Below are 13,135 nucleotides of genomic sequence, written 5' to 3'. Positions count from 1 at the left end.
TCTCCTCCTCCCCCTGTCTTTCTCCCCCTGTCCTCCTCCCCCTGTCCTCCTCCCATCCTCCTCCCGCTGTCCTCCTCCTCCCCCTGTTCTCCTCCTCCTCCTCCCCCTGTTCTCCTCCTCCTCCTCCCCCTGTCCTCCTCCTCTCCTCCTCCCCTGTCCTCCTTCTCTCCTCCTCACCTCCTCCCCTGTCCTTCTCCTCTCCCCCTGTCCTCCTCCCCCTGTCCTCCTCCCCCTGTCCTCCTCCCCCTGTCTTCCTCCTCCTCTCCTCCTCTGATCCCAGCATCAGGCAGGCCAGGTGAGTCCCCTTACTGAGGGGAGAGAGGCTGTAGGGGTTGTTGCTGTTCTCTACCCAAGCTGAAGCTTTGGGAAACTGATGACCGTTCGCCTCTCTGTCAATCACTACATCTAATCACATCATTAGAAGCGTTGAGAGAACAAATTAGAAACACACATTTGCAACACCAAAAACACAGCGTTTTGTATGTGTGTGTGTGTCTGTTCGTATGAGTGTGCATGTATGTTCATGTTCAAAGAAATATAAGCCTTTTCAGCAAACATTTCAGTGGTGAATCTATGCAGCTGATCAAGCCATTTGTACAACACTATCGTTTAATGTTCCTGATGCCTTGGCGTCTAATGGATGTCCCTGTACACATACAAACATGCATGTGATGTGGAACCTTTTACATAAATAACGGGATGCCGGGTTTTAAGGCCTCATCAAAGATGAATTCAAAGGGTTCTTATTCATGGAGGCTTGATAAAAGAGAAGAGAGAAGAAAGGAGAAACCACTTGAAGGGGCCTGGCCCTCCAACAAACAATGCTTAGACTAAGGTTGGATTGGAGGGAAATGGGGATGAAGGAAGTGGTACTGAAGGTAAGGTATGGAAGGAGGAGAGGGAGGATGGGGGAAGTGGTACTGAAGGTAAGGTATGGAAGGAGGAGGGGGGATGGAGGAAATGGTACTGAAGGTAAGGTATGGAAGGAGGAGGGAGGATGGAGGAAGTGGTACTGAAGGTAAGGTATGGAAGGAGGAGGGGGGATGGAGGAAATGGTACTGAAGGTAAGGTATGGAAGGAGGAGGGGGGGGTGGAGGAAGTGGTACTGAAGGTAAGGTATGGAAGGAGGAGGGGGAGGATGGAGGAAGTGGTACTGAAGGTAAGGTATGGAAGGAGGAGAGGGAGGATGGAGGAAGTGGTACTGAAGGTAAAGTATGGAAGGAGGAGGGGGGGATGGAGGAAGTGGTACTGAAGGTAAGGTATGGAAGGAGGAGAGGGGAGGGGAGGATGGAGGAAGTGGTACTGAAGGTAAGGTATGGAAGGAGGAGGGGAGGATGGAGGAAGTGGTACTGAAGGTAAGGTATGGAAGGAGGAGGGGAGTATGGAGGAAGTGGTACTGAAGGTAAGGTATGGAAGGAGGAGGAGGGGGGGAAGTGGTACTGAAGGTAAGGTATGGAAGGAGGAGGGGGGGATGGAGGAAGTGGTACTGAAGGTAAGGTATGGAAGGAGGAGAGGGGAGGATGGGGGAAGTGGTACTGAAGGTAAGGTATGGAAGGAGGAGAGGGAGGATGGAGGAAGTGGTACTGAAGGTAAGGTATGGAAGGAGGAGGGGGGAGGATGGAGAAAGTGGTACTGAAGGTAAGGTATGGAAGGAGGAGGGGGGAGGATGGAGGAAGTGGTACTGAAGGTAAGGTATGGAAGGAGGAGGGGAGGAAGGAGGAAGTGGTACTGAAGGTAAGGTATGGAAGGAGGAGGGGAGGAAGGAGGAAGTGGTACTGAAGGTAAGGTATGGAAGGAGGAGAGGGGAGGATGGGGGAAGTGGTACTGAAGGTAAGGTATGGAAGGAGGAGAGGGAGGATGGAGGAAGTGGTACTGAAGGTAAGGTATGGAAGGAGGAGGGGGGAGGATGGAGGAAGTGGTACTGAAGGTAAGGTATGGAAGGAGGAGGGGGGGATGGAGGAAGTGGTACTGAAGGTAAGGTATGGAAGGAGGAGGGAGGAGGATGGAGGAAGTGGTACTGAAGGTAATGTATGGAAGGAGGAGGAGGGGGGGTGGAGGAAGTGGTACTGAAGGTAAGGTATGGAGGGAGGAGAGGGAGGATGGAGGAAGTGGTACTGAAGGTAAGGTATGGAAGGAGGAGGGGGGAGGATGGAGGAAGTGGTACTGAAGGTAAGGTATGGAAGGAGGAGGAGGGGGATGGAGGAAGTGGTACTGAAGGTAAGGTATGGAAGGAGGAGGGGGGGAGGAGGAAGTGGTACTGAAGGTAAGATATGGAAGGAGGAGGGGGGAGGATGGAGGAAGTGGTACTGAAGGTAAGGTATGGAAGGAGGAGGGGGGAGGATGGAGGAAGTGGTACTGAAGGTAAGGTATGGAAGGAGGAGGGGGGGTGGAGGAAGTGGTACTGAAGGTAAGGTATGGAAGGAGGAGAGGGAGGATGGAGGAAGTGGTACTGAAGGTAAGGTATGGAAGGAGGAGAGGGGAGGGGAGGATGGAGGAAGTGGTACTGAAGGTAAGGTATGGAAGGAGGAGAGGGAGGATGGAGGAAGTGGTACTGAAGGTAAGGTATGGAAGGAGGAGGGGGGAGGATGGAGGAAGTGGTACTGAAGGTAAGGTATGGAAGGAGGAGGGGGGGATGGAGGAAGTGGTACTGAAGGTAAGGTATGGAAGGAGGAGGGAGGAGGATGGAGGAAGTGGTACTGAAGGTAAGGTATGGAAGGAGGAGGAGGGGGGGTGGAGGAAGTGGTACTGAAGGTAAGGTATGGAAGGAGGAGAGGGAGGATGGAGGAAGTGGTACTGAAGGTAAGGTATGGAAGGAGGAGGGGGGAGGATGGAGGAAGTGGTACTGAAGGTAAGGTATGGAAGGAGGAGGAGGGGGATGGAGGAAGTGGTACTGAAGGTAAGGTATGGAAGGAGGAGGAGGGGAGGAGGAAGTGGTACTGAAGGTAAGATATGGAAGGAGGAGGGGGGAGGATGGAGGAAGAGGTACTGAAGGTAAGGTATGGAAGGAGGAGGGGGGGAGGATGGAGGAAGTGGTACTGAAGGTAAGGTATGGAAGGAGGAGGGGGGGTGGAGGAAGTGGTACTGAAGGTAAGGTATGGAAGGAGGAGAGGGAGGATGGAGGAAGTGGTACTGAAGGTAAGGTATGGAAGGAGGAGAGGGGAGGGGAGGATGGAGGAAGTGGTACTGAAGGTAAGGTATGGAAGGAGGAGAGGGAGGATGGAGGAAGTGGTACTGAAGGTAAGGTATGGAAGGAGGAGGGGGGGTGGATGAAGTGGTACTGAAGGTAAGGTATGGAAGGAGGAGAGGGAGGATGGAGGAAGTGGTACTGAAGGTAAGGTATGGAAGGAGGAGAGGGGAGGGGGGATGGAGGAAGTGGTACTGAAGGTAAGGTATGGAAGGAGGAGGGGGGGGGGTGGAGGAAGTGGTACTGAAGGTAAGGTATGGAAGGAGGAGAGGGAGGATGGAGGAAGTGGTACTGAAGGTAAGGTATGGAAGGAGGAGGGGGAGGATGAAGGAAGTGGTACTGAAGGTAAGGTATGGAAGGAGGAGGAGGGGGGGTGGAGGAAGTGGTACTGAAGGTAAGGTATGGAAGGAGGAGAGGGAGGATGGAGGAAGTGGTACTGAAGGTAAGGTATGGAAGGAGGAGGGGGGAGGAAGTGGTACTGAAGGTAAGGTATGGAAGGAGGAGGGGGGAGGATGGAGGAAGTGGTACTTAAGGTAAGGTATGGACAGAGGAGGGGGGGTGGAGGAAGTGGTACTGAAGGTAAAGTGTGGAAGGAGGAGGGGGGAGGATGGGGGAAGTGGTACTGAAGGTAAGGTGTGGAAGGAGGAAGTGGTACTGAAGGTAAGGTATGGAAGGAGGAGGGGGGAGGATGGAGGAAGTGGTACTGAAGGTAAGGTATGGAAGGAGGAAGTGGTACTGAAGGTAAGGTATGGAAGGAGGAGGGGGAGGATGGAGGAAGTGGTACTGAAGGTAAGGTATGGAAGGAGGAGGAGGGGGGGTGGAGGAAGTGGTACTGAAGGTAAGGTATGGAAGGAGGAAGTGGTACTGAAGGTAAGGTATGGAAGGAGGAGGGGGGAGGAAGTGGTACTGAAGGTAAGGTATGGAAGGAGGAGGGGGGGAGGATGGAAGAAGTGGTACTGAAGGTAAGGTATGGAAGGAGGAGGGAGGAGGATGGAGGAAGTGGTACTGAAGGTAAGGTATGGAAGAAGGAGGAGGGAGGATGGAGGAAGTGGTACTGAAGGTAAGGTATGGAAGGAGGAGGGGGGAGGAAGTGGTACTGGAGGTAAGGTATGGAAGGAGGAGGGGGGGAGGATGGAGGAAGTGGTACTGAAGGTAAGGTATGGAAGGAGGAGGGAGGAGGATGGAGGAAGTGGTACTGAAGGTAAGGTATGGAAGAAGGAGGAGGGAGGATGGAGGAAGTGGTACTGAAGTTAAGGTATGGAAGGAGGAGGAGGGAGGATGGAGGAAGTGGTACTGAAGGTAAGGTATGGAAGGAGGAGGGAGGAGGATGGAGGAAGTGGTACTGAAGGTAAGGTATGGAAGGAGGAGGAGGGAGGATGGAGGAAGTGGTACTGAAGATAAGGTATGGAAGGAGGAGGGGGGGTGGAGGAAGTGGTACTGAAGGTAAGGTATGGAAAGAGGAGGGGAGGATGGAGGAAGTGGTACTGAAGGTAAGGTATGGAAGGAGGAGGGAGGAGGAGGGAGGAAGTGGTACTGAAGGTAAGGTATGGAAGGAGGAGGGAGGAGGATGGAGGAAGTGGTACTGAAGGTAAGGTATGGAAGGAGGAGGGGAGGATGGAGGAAGTGGTACTGAAGGTAAGGTATGGAAGGAGGAGGAGGGAGGATGGAGGAAGTGGTACTGAAGGTAAGGTACGGAAGGAGGAGGGGGGGTGGAGGAAGTGGTACTGAAGGTAAGGTATGGAAGGAGGAGGGGGGGGGAAGTGGTACTGAAGGTAAGGTATGGAAGGAGGAGGGGGGGGGGGGGGGTGGAGGAAGTGGTACTGAAGGTAAGGTATGGAAGGAGGAGAGGGGAGGATGGGGGAAGTGGTACTGAAGGTAAGGTATGGAAGGAGGAGAGGGGAGGATGGGGGAAGTGGTACTGAAGGTAAGGTGTGGAAGGAGGAGGGGAGGATGGGAGTGAGCGAGTTGTTATGGTATACAGGGGATGTTTAAATCAAAGGTTTACACGACAGCGTCGTTCCAACATCAAAGCTTGTCCTCTCTTCTCTCGTTACTCCGGGAAGTTTCCCCCCCTCTTTTTCCCTCCCTCTCCCTGCCAAACGGTTCCTCCTTTTCTTCAGTTAGAGCACAGTTGCATCAAAGCGTCATCTTCGAGAAACTTCATTAGGTACTTTTATTTCAGTATTTCAGTGACCCTGGCATTGTGGCAGTCAGTGAGGCGTGTACACACTGCTGCTCTTCCCACAGAAAGACTGGTCTACTGAGGGCTCAGTCCCCAGGGCCTCTGGTTTAGAAAGACTGTCCTACTGGAGGCTCAGTCCCCAGGGCCTCTGGTTTAGAAAGACTGTCCTACTGAGGGCTCAGTCCCCAGGGCCTCTGGTTTAGAAAGACTGTCCTACTGAGGGCTCAGTCCCCAGGGCCTCTGGTTTAGAAAGACTGTCCTACTGAGGGCTCAGTCCCCAGGGCCTCTGGTTTAGAAAGACTGTCCTACTGGAGGCTCAGTCCCCAGGGCCTCTGGTTTAGAAAGACTGTCCTACTGGAGGCTCAGTCCCCAGGGCCTCTGGTTTAGAAAGACTGTCCTACTGGAGGCTCAGTCCCCAGGGCCTCTGGTTTAGAAAGACTGTCCTACTGGAGGCTCAGTCCCCAGGGCCTCTGGTTTAGAAAGACTGTCCTACTGGAGGCTCAGTCCCCAGGGCCTCTGGTTTAGAAAGACTGTCCTACTGGAGGCTCAGTCCCCAGGGCCTCTGGTTTAGAAAGACTGTCCTACTGGAGGCTCAGTCCCCAGGGCCTCTGGTTTAGAAAGACTGTCCTACTGGAGGCTCAGTCCCCAGGGCCTCTGGTTTAGAAAGACTGTCCTACTGGAGGCTCAGTCCCCAGGGCCTCTGGTTTAGAAAGACTGTCCTACTGGAGGCTCAGTCCCCAGGGCCTCTGGTTTAGAAAGACTGTCCTACTGGAGGCTCAGTCCCCAGGGCCTCTGGTTTAGAAAGACTGGTCTACTGGAGGCTCAGTCCCCAGGGCCTCTGGTTTAGAAAGACTGTCCTACTGGAGGCTCAGTCCCCAGGGCCTCTGGTTTAGAAAGACTGTCCTACTGGAGGCTCAGTCCCCAGGACCTCTGGTTTAGAAAGACTGTCCTACTGGAGGCTCAGTCCCCAGGGCCTCTGGTTTAGAAAGACTGTCCTACTGGAGGCTCAGTCCCCAGGGCCTCTGGTTTAGAAAGACTGTCCTACTGGAGGCTCAGTCCCCAGGGCCTCTGGTTTAGAAAGACTGTCCTACTGGAGGCTCAGTCCCCAGGGCCTCTGGTTTAGAAAGACTGGTCTACTGAGGGCTCAGTCCCCAGGGCCTCTGGTTTAGAAAGACTGGTCTACTGAGGGCTCAGTCCCCAGGGCCTCTGGTTTAGAAAGACTGTACTACTACTGGGGGGGGCGTCCGTGCGTGTGTATGTGTGAAAGAGACAGATAGCGAGGGAGAGAGAGAGAGAGCTGCATCTTACACAGTATGCTCCATGGGAAGGGACTGCTAGGACCTTTTCAGAGAGTTCCGAAACGGGAAATAACAAGTTGTATGTAAAATGTCAACCATAAGGTTGCTGCTTTCTGAGGTACCGTCTCCTGCCGCTGTATCCTAGAGCTTTCTGAGGTACCGTCTCCTGCCGCTGTGTCCTGGGGCTTTCTGAGGTACCGTCTCCTGCCGCTGTGTCCTGGAGCTTTCTGAGGTACCGTCTCCTGCCGCTGTGTCCTGGAGCTTTCTGAGGTACCGTCTCCTGCCGCTGTGTCCTGGAGCTTTCTGAGGTACCGTCTCCTGCCGCTGTGTCTTAGAGCTTTCTGAGGTACCGTCTCCTGCCGCTGTGTCCTGGAGCTTTCTGAGGTACCGTCTCCTGCCGCTGTGTCCTAGAGCTTTCTGAGGTACCGTCTCCTGCCGCTGTGTCCTGGAGCTTTCTGAGGTACCGTCTCCTGCAGCTGTGTCCTAGAGCTTTCTGAGGTACCGTCTCCTGCCGCTGTGCTCTAGAGCTTTCTGAGGTACCGTCTCCTGCCGCTGTGCTCTAGAGCTTTCTGAGGTACCGTCTCCTGCCGCTGTGTCCTGGAGCTTTCTGAGGTACCGTCTCCTGCCGCTGTGTCCTAGAGCTTTCTGAGGTACCGTCTCCTGCCACTGTGTCCTAGAGCTTTCTGAGGTACCGTCTCCTGCCGCTGTGTCTTAGAGCTTTCTGAGGTACCGTCTCCTGCCGCTGTGTCCTGGAGCTTTCTGAGGTACCGTCTCCTGCCGCTGTGTCCTGGGGCTTTCTGAGGTACCGTCTCCTGCCGCTGTGTCCTAGAGCTTTCTGAGGTACCGTCTCCTGCCGCTGTGTCCTAGAGCTTTCTGAGGTACCGTCTCCTACCGCTGTGTCCTGGGGCTTTCTGAGGTACCGTCTCCTGCCGCTGTGTCCTGGGGCTTTCTGAGGTACCGTCTCCTGCCGCTGTGTCTTAGAGCTTTCTGAGGTACCGTCTCCTGCCGCTGTGTCCTAGAGCTTTCTGAGGTACCGTCTCCTGCCGCTGTGTCCTGGAGCTTTCTGAGGTACCGTCTCCTGCCTCTGTGTCCTAGAGCTTTCTGAGGTACCGTCTCCTGCCGCTGTGTCCTGGAGCTTTCTGAGGTACCGTCTCCTGCCGCTGTGTCCTAGAGCTTTCTGAGGTACCGTCTCCTGCAGCTGTGTCCTGGAGCTTTCTGAGGTACCGTCTCCTGCCGCTGTGTCCTGGAGCTTTCTGAGGTACCGTCTCCTGCCGCTGTGTCCTGGAGCTTTCTGAGGTACCGTCTCCTGCCACTGTGTCTTAGAGCTTTCTGAGGTACCGTCTCCTGCCGCTGTGTCCTGGAGCTTTCTGAGGTACCGTCTCCTGCCGCTGTGTCCTAGAGCTTTCTGAGGTACCGTCTCCTGCCGCTGTGTCCTGGAGCTTTCTGAGGTACCGTCTCCTGCAGCTGTGTCCTAGAGCTTTCTGAGGTACCGTCTCCTGCCGCTGTGCTCTAGAGCTTTCTGAGGTACCGTCTCCTGCCGCTGTGCTCTAGAGCTTTCTGAGGTACCGTCTCCTGCCGCTGTGTCCTGGAGCTTTCTGAGGTACCGTCTCCTGCCGCTGTGTCCTAGAGCTTTCTGAGGTACCGTCTCCTGCCTCTGTGTCCTAGAGCTTTCTGAGGTACCGTCTCCTGCCGCTGTGTCTTAGAGCTTTCTGAGGTACCGTCTCCTGCCGCTGTGTCCTGGAGCTTTCTGAGGTACCGTCTCCTGCCGCTGTGTCCTGGGGCTTTCTGAGGTACCGTCTCCTGCCGCTGTGTCCTAGAGCTTTCTGAGGTACCGTCTCCTGCCGCTGTGTCCTAGAGCTTTCTGAGGTACCGTCTCCTGCCGCTGTGTCCTGGGGCTTTCTGAGGTACCGTCTCCTGCCGCTGTGTCCTGGGGCTTTCTGAGGTACCGTCTCCTGCCGCTGTGTCTTAGAGCTTTCTGAGGTACCGTCTCCTGCCGCTGTGTCCTAGAGCTTTCTGAGGTACCGTCTCCTGCCGCTGTGTCCTGGAGCTTTCTGAGGTACCGTCTCCTGCCTCTGTGTCCTAGAGCTTTCTGAGGTACCGTCTCCTGCCGCTGTGTCCTGGAGCTTTCTGAGGTACCGTCTCCTGCCGCTGTGTCCTGGAGCTTTCTGAGGTACCGTCTCCTGCCGCTGTGTCCTGGGGCTTTCTGAGGTACCGTCTCCTGCCGCTGTGTCCTGGGGCTTTCTGAGGTACCGTCTCCTGCCGCTGTGTCTTAGAGCTTTCTGAGGTACCGTCTCCTGCCGCTGTGTCCTAGAGCTTTCTGAGGTACCGTCTCCTGCAGCTGTGTCCTGGAGCTTTCTGAGGTACCGTCTCCTGCCGCTGTGTCCTAGAGCTTTCTGAGGTACCGTCTCCTGCAGCTGTGTCCTGGAGCTTTCCGAGGTACCGTCTCCTGCAGCTGTGTCCTGGAGCTTTCTGAGGTACCGTCTCCTGCCGCTGTGTCCTGGAGCTTTCTGAGGTACCGTCTCCTGCCGCTGTGTCCTAGAGCTTTCTGAGGTACCGTCTCCTGCAGCTGTGTCCTGGAGACAAGAAGTAGAAGACTAATAAAGTCCTATTCTATTGTATTCTATCAGCTGATGTCCAGGATGTGGATTTGTTCAATGAGTAATAGCATACAGTACTTGCGTCAGACACACCCTCGAGACATAAATAAATAGTCCACTAATCACACCAACGCTGGCATTGGCTGCAGAGTAGACTTGCCTGCATCCCAAATAGCACCCTACACAGTGAACTACTTTTGACCAGAGCCCTATGGGGCCCTATGGGGCCCTGGTCAAAACTAGTGCACTATATAGGGAAACATTTGGGTCACCACCATGGGCAGAGGGTACTGTACAGTACCCATAAATCAGTCAGAATGGCATGAGGGCATTGTTGCTCGCTTGTTAGATCTCAAGTTCCACCTTTGAACCTCTTTGCTAAATGATATCACCATGTTCCAAGCAGACTTGAATACAATGGATGGCTGTGTGTGAATGTTTCAACTGAATCCATACTCATGTTTACTGTAGTTCCGTTCCCTGTGAACACTGAGACTGTCCATCAATCATCTAGAGCTGTCACGTCATGATGTCAGACAGCGACCACACTTTGATCATACAGGCCTACCTTACTGCAGGTTGAGATAAATACTGGTTTTACTACTGCTCACAGCACTCAGTCTTCACTGTGGCCTGTTGTGGGATTTCACCTCACTGAACAGTACATAGATTTTTCAACTATGAAAATGTTTGTGTGTGCGTGCGCGTGCGTGTGCATACTGTCCTGTATGATATGGGTGTGCTCTGAGTTTCCCCTCAGTGAACAGTACATTGGCCTTTTTCAGTTTTACACAATGCCTCTGTGTGTGTGTGTTTTGCATGTGTGTATATGTTTTGACTCTATGTGTGTGTGTGTGTGTTTGTGTTTTACCTGTGTGTGTGTGTGTTTTGCCTGTTTGTGTGTTTTGCCTGTGTGTGTGTTTTGTGTGTGTGTGTGTTTTGCCTCTCTGTGTGTGTGTGTGTTTTGTGTCTGCTTGTGTGTATACTGTACTGCATGTACTGAACTGTCTGACTCAGCCCATTTTCCCTCCTTCCTCTGCTGAGAAAACGGACCTTGTATTCCAACATGCTTAATTGTCAATGCCAATTAGTCCAGGGGCCGTGTCCACAATGGCTCAACTGTAGCGAGCTGCAAAGCCCTCTTTGTGATTATCCAGTGGCCCGCAGAGCAATCAGGCGCTCATCTAGTCTCCTAACGACAAGAGGCCTGAGAGATGCCATCAGAAACAGAAAACAAAAGAGCCTTGGACAATGAGGGCAGCAGGAGACACAGAGAGACAGCGACGAACCAGCGCGGCCCATAGGGTCATCCTTTCACAGATAGACACACATGCGTGTATACCAGAGGAGGCTGGTGGGAGGAGCTATAGGAGGACGGGCTCATTGTAACGGCTGGATTGGAATTGAAGGAACGGAGTCAAACGTGGGGTTTCCAGATGTTTAATGTGTTTAACTCAGTTCCATTCACTCCTTTCCAGCCATTACAATTAGCTCGTCCTCCTTTAGTTCCTCCCACCAGCCTCCTCTGGTGCATACAAACGCACGTACAAGCAAGCATGTACACACAGCTACATTCACATGCACGTAACAGAGTAGATGCTATCCATCTCTCACTGGGCTCCAGACAGCAGTCTTCTGCTCCCAACAATAGCTGTCAACTCAACACAGTGTGACTCAACCTGAGATAGGACATGTAACCAACAGTTTTTCATTTGGAATTGATTTGTCATTTTATTTGTATAGGACTTTATCTTCAGTTCTGATCAGAATAACCTCAGAACACCAGTATATTTAGTTTGGCAATCTAGGTAACTATGCAATGAGGGCAAATCTATGAAAGGGAGAACCATGCCAGGACAGGTCCAAGCATCTATAGTGGCACCAACCATTCCTCCCACAAACACACAGGTTCATTATAGGAGTATATCTCACACAGGACAAACACACAGGTTCATTATAGGAGTATATCCCACACAGGACAAACACACAGATGAATTATAGGAGTATATCCCACACAGGACAAACACACAGGTTAATTATAGGAGTATATCCCACACAGGACAAACACACAGGTTAATTATAGGAGTATATCCCACACAGGACAAACACACAGGTTAATTATAGGAGTATATCCCACACAGGACAAACACACAGGTTAATTATAGGAGTATATCCCACACAGGACAAACACACAGGTTAATTATAGGAGTATATCCCACACAGGACAAACACACAGGTTCATTATAGGAGTATATCCCACACAGGACAAACACACAGATTCATTATAGAATTATAGGAGTTTATCCCACACAGGACAAACACACATATTAATTATAGGAGTATATCCCACACAGGACAAACACACAGGCTAATTGTAGAATTATAGGAGTATATCCCACACAAGATAAACACATAGATTAATTATAGAATTATAGGAGTTTATCCCACACAGGACAAACACACATATTAATTATAGGAGTATATCCCACACAGGACAAACACACAGGCTAATTATAGAATTATAGCAGTTTATCCCACACAGGACAAACACACATATTAATTATAGGAGTATATCCCACACAGGACAAGCATACAGATTAATTATAGGAGTATATCCCACACAGGACAAACACACAGATTAATTATAGGAGTATATCCCACACAGGACAAACACACAGGTTAATTATAGGAGTATATCCCACACAGGACAAACACACAGATGAATTATAGGAGTATATCCCACACAGGACAAACACACAGGTTAATTATAGGAGTATATCCCACACAGGACAAACACACAGGTTAATTATAGGAGTATATCCCACACAGGACAAACACACAGGTTAATTATAGGAGTATATCCCACACAGGACAAACACACAGATTAATTATAGGAGTATATCCCACACAGGACAAACACACAGATTAATTATAGAATTATAGGAGTTTATCCCACACAGGACAAACACACAGATTAATTATAGGAGTATATCCCACACAGGACAAACACACAAGTTAATTATAGGAGTATATCCCACACAGGACAAACACACAGGTTAATTATAGGAGTATATCCCACACAGGACAAACACACAGATTAATTATAGGAGTATAGCCCACACAGGACAAGTGTTCGAGTAGACCTACCTGTTTGATATTCTGTCTGTAGTTTAGGACAAAGATATATGTCTGATTAGGTGCCGAGTTGAACTGGCACACTGCAGTCCACATACACTGAGTATACAAAACATTTAAGTTCCTTTGAACAGGGTATGGTAGTAGGTGCCAGGCTTGTGTCAAGAACTGCAACGCTGCTGGATTTTTCACGCTCAACAATTTCCTATGTGTGCCAAAGAACTTCCAGCCCACTGTGAGAAGCATTGGAGTCAGCATGGGCCAGCATCCATGTGGAACTCTTTCGACACCTTGTAGAGTCCATTCCCTGAATAGTTGAGGCTGTTCTGAGGGCAAAAGGGGGGGTTTGCAACTCAATACTAGGAAGATGTTTATCTAAATTAAAATTCACATTAACTAGTAATCAAACATTATTTTTGATAAAACATTGTAGGTGTGAGGTCATATAGAATGTATTCAGTTGTCTGATAAGGTTATGGTAAAAGGAATTAATGGATTGAGTTGGTCACAACACTACTTTAAACATTGTCTAACTTTACTGGTGATGTTACATAGATTGTAGGCCTATAAAAATACGGAATGATATTACTTTATGTGATAAGTAGGTTATGGTTAGAGAATGTACTGATTGAGTCGTTCAGGGTGTAAGCAGATTCCTATTGGAGAGGACGCAGCCCTGTGGGCGTAGCTGTCCGGAGTAAGCGGCCAAGGTGTTGTTAGTCAGTATGGTTAGGAGCCG

Source organism: Salvelinus alpinus, chromosome 10, assembly GCF_045679555.1.
Source record: "Salvelinus alpinus chromosome 10, SLU_Salpinus.1, whole genome shotgun sequence".
Classification (NCBI taxonomy): Eukaryota; Metazoa; Chordata; class Actinopteri; order Salmoniformes; family Salmonidae; genus Salvelinus; species Salvelinus alpinus.
The sequence above is the reverse complement of the archived record's forward strand: the minus strand, read 5'-3'. Positions refer to the sequence as shown.